The sequence below is a fragment of the Octopus bimaculoides genome, chromosome 6 (genome assembly GCF_046866305.1).
Source record: "Octopus bimaculoides isolate indiv1 chromosome 6, ASM4686630v1, whole genome shotgun sequence".
NCBI lineage: Eukaryota > Metazoa > Mollusca > Cephalopoda > Octopoda > Octopodidae > Octopus > Octopus bimaculoides.
Genome location: NC_142933.1, coordinates 1,760,704 through 1,768,203, shown reverse-complemented (window position 1 = coordinate 1,768,203; position 7,500 = coordinate 1,760,704).

Here is a 7,500-nt window from a genome sequence, read left to right as displayed (position 1 = left end):
ACTAAGAGAACGAAGAATGTGAATTAGAAATGAAAAGAAGGAGTGAGGTAAGATATTAACAAGGAGAATGATTAATTTTAAAGAAAGGCAAAGGTTATTAAAATGTTATTATTTATGGTCTGCGGTATTGCATGGAACTGAAGCATGGATATTAAGGAAGTATTCTTAAATAAATAACGAAAGTTTAGGCTGCAGACATAGAGAAGACATTTAAGGAAATGGTGAACAGAACACAATAGTATTGAGGAAAGGAAAAGAAAGAGGAAAAGCAATGAGAATCTTATTCGATATCTTGAAGGAGAGTAAAGTAAAATATATAGGAAACTTAATTATAAATATAGGTCTCAGACAATTTTCATGAAAGGCAAAATGGATGGGAAAAGTAGAAGAAAGCCAGACATTACTTGGATGGATTTGGCTTGCAAGATTCTTGGTGTGGATTGGTGTGTTGTAACAAATTTTGTGGTGACTTGGGAAGATCATTACGGCCAATACGTGTGTTATTAGTATTGGCGTAATGAACTTCCCACGACACAATACTTCAATGGATATCATTAATAATTGGGTTGATTTAGCAACATTCAATAAATGTATAAGGACAGTGAAAGAAATATCGAGATATTGATTCCTTGTATTCAAACTGTTGAAAGGCAGACGATACTGGATGGTAGTGATATAAAATAGCGTATGTATACGTACATATATACTTAACGAGATATCTGTTCTTCCTCCGTGAGGCACCAGTTTAGCATAGCTAGTGGTCATAAGATGAAAGGTGATAACGAGAGAAAAGACAAGAATAGCTCTAATATCATAACTATTTAATGACCCTAAAATAAATAAATATTCGGGGCCACGACGGACCCTCAGAGAATAAGTTCCTTTCCAACAAGACACCCAGTCATCAAAACTCATGTTCCTACATCAATTGTTGATCTCTTTCCAAATTGGCTACATCCTATCACAATAAATCGATACATCATATCTTTCCCACTTCTATTATTGTAATTATTTTTCTTATCTTCGAGGAGAGACATTTAATCCTAAATATGGCTTCTACAAAACATGTTTCTCCCCTCCCGAGGGGGAAACTAATATATAAGTTTCTGTTTCTCTTATTTGTTTATGATGACTTTTGAAATACAATTGAATTTTCAAAGCGCTGAGTTAGTCATCCGATGTCTTCTAGCAGGTTAGATGCACACACATTTTCATGCACTAAGAAGAACGCACACAAGCACACACATACACACGCACGCGTCTATATGTACATAAGTGTATGTGTGTATAGAGACAGGTAGATAGATAGATAGATAGATAGATAGATCCACTGTAACATTCTTTTCTACTCTAGGCACAAGGCCCGAAAATTTTTTTACGGGGGCAGTCAATTAGATCAACCCCCAGTACATAACTGGTACTTAATTTATCGACTCCGAAAGGATGAAAGGCAAAGTCAACCTCGGCGGAATTTGAACTCAGAACATAAAGACAGACGAAATACCGCTAAGCATTTCGCCCGGCGTTCTAACGTTTCTGCCAGCTCGCCACTTTAAGATCCACCGTAACATTGAGACAAGCTCTGCTGTCTCCAACACCCACCTTGATGGCCTTCGGCCTGCTGGCTCCTGAGATACGCAGCATGTTGTAAACTCTGCAGAGAGAGTAGCTTGCAAACCTGCATCTTACCTCGATGAGATCTCACCTCGACGAGTTTCCTTTCCGTCCACTGCTTTGGCATAGCTTCATCAGCTCAGCATGTTTCCTCCCCTTATTCTCATTTGTCTCCTTGAAGCTGTCTTTCCAATGAACGGAGTTCCAATAGAACCACCTGCTTGGATGCTTTTTGAAATTAGCACATTATCAGGCATTTGATATTACGTGTGTTCGTGCGCGTGCACATTGAAATACTCTCACACACACAGAGATATATATATATAAATATACAATTAAGAGTGTGTGTGTCTGTGTGTGTCGTCCTATTAACGTGTCAGTATATTTATGTCTATATTTTTCATTGTCAGTATGTATTGATATAAAAACTCATATTGGTGCACATATTGTATTTCAGTTCAAAGCATTATGCATTCTAAAGGTAAATACGGAAGTTAAGGTACATATAAAGCAGAAAAACATCATTGAGGAACTCATCAGTTTTTATCAAGAACGACATGGGAGACAACCCTAAAATATTAATTAAATGAAGCTATCTGAAACTATAATGTATATGAGTCTAATGTTGACAGTGAGATAACTTCGGACATGTTTCGCTCTTATGAAATCTTTTTCAGTGAAATAAGTTTCTTATCAGTAAGAGGTGCATAAACATTGTCACAGTTCATCGGGCAACTGCGGCGTGTGTATATAGACTGAATATATGTTTCGGTATATATATACATACATGTGTCAACAAGTATGGATCATATATATTAGTATCCAGTCTACAATATATAGGTGTGTATACGCACACACATATCCACACACCCATGAGGGTGGTGGGTTATATGTTATGACGTAATCTTCTATGAATGTTTTCATAAGACTTTCCCGAACCAGCTGCTGCAAATTCTAAACGCCATTTGTGTTTAATTTTTAGACCCCTCCACACCAAGGACCAACTCCAGAGTCGGAACTTGGGCTTAAATGGGATTTGGTGCTTGTATATCTACAGTATCCTAACGACACATCGTGTATTCAATGTTGTTTATCTCTCTGCAAGGTCTATGCTTTCGTACCCAGCCAATACTGGCGCCGTACGTGTCAATGTGCCTTGATTCTAATGAATGCTTATAACTAAATTATATATATTTATGTATATATACATATAGATATGTGAGTGTGTGTTTGTGTGTGTGTATATGTGCATGCGTGCGTGCGCGTGTGCGTGCGCGTGTGCATGCGTGTGTATAGATGTACATACATACATTTCTCTCGGTGTCGCCCTCTCGCTCTCTATAGATATACATATACATACATTCACGCACACACGCACACATACACACACACACATACAAACACACACACGCACATATATACACTCACATATAAATACACACACGCATATATACGTACATACGTACGTAGATAACCATACAAACATACAAACATACATACATACATACATGCATACATACATACATACATACATTCATACATACATACATACATACATACATACATACATACATACATACATACATTCATACATACATTCATACATACATGCATATATACATACATACATTCATACATACATTCATACATACATGCATATATACATACATACATTCATACATACATCCATACATACATACATGCATACATACATACATACATACATGCATACATACATACATTCATACATACATACATACATGCATACATACATACATACATACATACATACATGCATACATACATACATGCATACATACATACATACATACAATCCTAACTTATTACGCGTGTTGTTCTGGAACTTTCCTGCGGTAATTTATCCTTGATGTCAGACTGAGGTATGCGTGGCGCCTTGGAATCATAGAAGCTTTATGACATCTATGACGCGGGTTCACCAAACAAAGATAAAATAGAAACAAAGACTTTTTGCCATGCAATTAATTCCAACTTCTTAATCACAGGTAACCTCCGGCTTCCGACAATATCTTGCGTCTGTCTGTCGAAGGCGGCGAGCTGGCCGAAACGTTAGCACGCCGGGCGAAATGCTTAGCGGTATTTCGTCTGCCGTTACGTCCTGAGTTCAAATTCCGCCGAGGTCGACTTTGCCTTTCATCTTTTCGGGGTCGATACATTAAGTACCAGTTACGGACTGGGGTCGATCTAATCGACTTAATCCCTTTGTCCTTATTTGTCCTCTCTATGTTTAACCCTCTGTGGGCAATAAAGAAATATCTTGCGTCTGTTTCTCCAACAACTGACTTTCACCCTGCACATGTGTGTAAGGGTGTACACACGATGTATGAAGTAACGAAACCATCGATGCAACACTGGAACCTCCAAGAACAGCGGTGTTTCACAAGGCTACAACTGTAGACTCTCTTATTTAGTCAAGACGGTTTCATAGAATTATGTCTGTTGGAACCGCGGAGTTATGGTGTATAGGGAAAAGTCATTCCTTCATTGCGCTTGTTTTTGTAAAGATAAATTATCGTGTAATTTAGTAACAGTGTTACTTCACCCTCACGCACACGCACACACACACACACAAACACACACACACACACACACACACACACACACACACACACACACACACTCACACAAACACGCACACCGGACGGAACAAAGTTAGAGCACCATCTGCGAGATTCGAACCTTGTGTCTACTTTAAACCGTGAAACTGTCCTAAAATGCCATCTAAATAAGGAGCCATAAACGAAGCATTTAGAATGACATGCATGCAAATAGACATATATGATGGCTTGAACTCGATGGGCAAGTGTCTTCTACTAAAACCACGGGCCCACCAAAGCCTTGTGAGAGGATTTGGTAGACGGAAACTGAAAGAAACCCATCGTATATATATCTATATATAGAGAGATATATATATAAATGAGTGGAAACTTTACCGGTGAGTGTGTTAAATTATAAGGCACTAGAAGAGAACGACTCTCTCCAGCACAACAAAACATGCTTCAACACACGAACTCACATAAAGAATCTTGCAAATCAAATCCCAAAACGAAATATATATGTACAGGGTTTGGACAAAATGATGGAAACACCTAGCATCATAGCATCATAATTTTGAAATATCTATAAAACCTTCAAAATCTTTTTTTTAATGTCTTTTGATTTATTATTAGTCTTGCTTAATATGTTTTGCTAAGGTTGCTGTTTCTTTTCAGATGTCATCAGAAAAAGGTAATTAAAATTCATTGAAATGACAGATCTATCGGACTTTCAAAGAGGTCAAATTGTTGGTGCTCGTATGGCAGGCGCTAGCTTAACGAAAAGAGCTGAAATGTTTGGTGTATCAAGAAGTACTGTCTCGAAAGTAATGACAGCCTTTGAGAAAGAGGGAAAAACCTCCCTTGTGAGGGAAACGCAATCTTCCAGGATGACAATGCACCAATTCACACAGCTAAAGTTGTTACTGAATGGCACGAGGAACATTCTAGTGAAGTTGAACATCTTATCTGGCCACCACAGTCCCCAGATCTCAATATTTATGGTGCATTTTAGAAAAACAAATAAGGAGTCGATATCCTCCACTATCATCACTACAAGAACTGGAGACTGTTTTAGCTGAAGAATGGTCAAAAATTCCATTCGAAACAAATCAAATTTTGTATGAGTCCATACCTCGTAGAATTCAAGGTGTAATTACTGCCAAAGGTGGTCCTACCCCATATCAAAATAAATTTATTTGAAATTTTAAGGTGTTTCCATTATTTTGTCCAATCCCTTAGCGGTTCGGCAAAAAGAGATAGATAGAATAAGTACTAGGCTTACCAAGAATAAGTCCTAGGGTTAATTTGTTTGACTAAAGGCGGTGCTCTAGCATGGTCGACGTCAAATGACTGAAACAAAAGAATAAAATAATAAAAGAATATATATATATATATATATATATATATATATATATATATATATATATATATATATATATATATATATATATATATATATATATATATATGTGGTGGTGGTTGTCTACTCCTTAAACAGAGTTTGACCACCTCCTGCACCTACACCTTAGCCCTTTCATGGCGTCTGATGTGGCTTTTTAAACCAGACAGTGTTTTGAAAAAACACCCACACAGATTGCACCTCTGATTTGCACTACCAATACCTGCAAGTAAGTTCTGCTCATTGTGGATCCTAACATGTCTTTTAAGACCCCCATTGGATTTGCAAACCCTCTGGCACACACCACATTCAAACGTGTGCACAGACATATAATCAGAATAGCTGGGTGAGACAGAGAGATAGATAGATAAGCACACACACACACACACACACACACACTTATGCACACGTATGTTTGAAAGTAAATTAAAAAGTCCTTTAGTTTCTGTGTAACCAATAACATCGTTAGTGACTAGATTATAAAGTACCCTGATCACTCCACCCCGAATACCTACCACAGACATATACCCTTATCACTTCATCCTGCACCCCCATCTCTCTACCCTCTACACCTCCATTCTCCCCTGGCTCTACTCCTCTCTACCCCTCTCATTCCACCCGGTACACGCTTCTCTTCATCTCTTCCCCCAGTCAACCCACCCGTACCCTCATCCTTCCACTCACGCGCCATTTCTCCTTAACCAACAACCATCACCTGACGTTAATTACTATGTAGTTAAAAATTTATTAATTATATCATTAAATGAAGGTTATTATTGCTGTTGTTGGTGGGTGTCTGTGGTGGTGGTGGTGGGAGTGATACTGGAGTGGAAGTAGTGGGGTGGTTGTGATGGTGGCGGTGGTGGTGGTCTATGGGTTGATGGTGTTTACGGTGACGATGGTGGTGGCGGTGGTAGTGAGGTGTGATGATGGTGGTGATGGTGGTGATGGTGGTGATGATGATGGTTGAAAGCAAGCAACACATTTATTACGTATGGAGTGACACGTGTCATACCGAAGTTAATTAAAATTTCCTAACATTTTCTCCTCCTCCTTCTCCTCCTACTCCTCTTCCACCTTTGCCACCATCACCCTACGACTTCATCCACCACCCGCATCAAACATCCCACCCCCTCTACATATACCACTCAAACATCCTTCCAGCTTCGCTACCTTACTCTCAAACTCCACACGCTACACTCCAGCAGACTCCCTCCCACTCCACAACTCTCCCTCTCTCTCGACACTTCACAATCGTCACTCTCTCCTTGCCGAACCAACAGTGGAGCCTCTGTGTAAATGCTCGACCTGCTAGAAAAAACAGCCAAATCTTCAAATCATTCCCATCAACTCAGAAATGGTCAGAAAATATTCGATACCCTATGTTAAAAAAAAAAGAGTTTCACAATTTTTCGATTTGTTTAGTTGCCAATAGATCTATCCATCCATCTCTCTCTCTTTCTCTCTCTCTCTCTCTCTCTCTCTCTCTCTCTCTCTCTCTCTCTCTCTCTCTCTCTCTCTCTCTCTCTCTCTCTGTATCTATCTAAATACATATATCTATCTATCTATCTATCTATCTATCTATCTATCTATCTATCTATCTATCTACTTCTCTATCTACGACGCAGTTGCAATGCGGTCTTCCCAACCAAAAAGCGTCCTCTTGACGTGTGTAGTGAATATGTATTTGTTCCAGTTGAAGGAAATTAAATTCTGTCCACGTTGTCTATATGTTTATTGGGTGTCGTACTTGTGTAACTGGATTTCTGTTGATAACCGAGATGTAATTTAGATTTCCAATAATCTCAATTTCGCAATAAATGTATGAAAAACATTTACGTAACGGACCACAGAATTAATTAATTTCATACAATAATACCTTGTGTCCCAGTTGTGGAGATGGTGATGGTG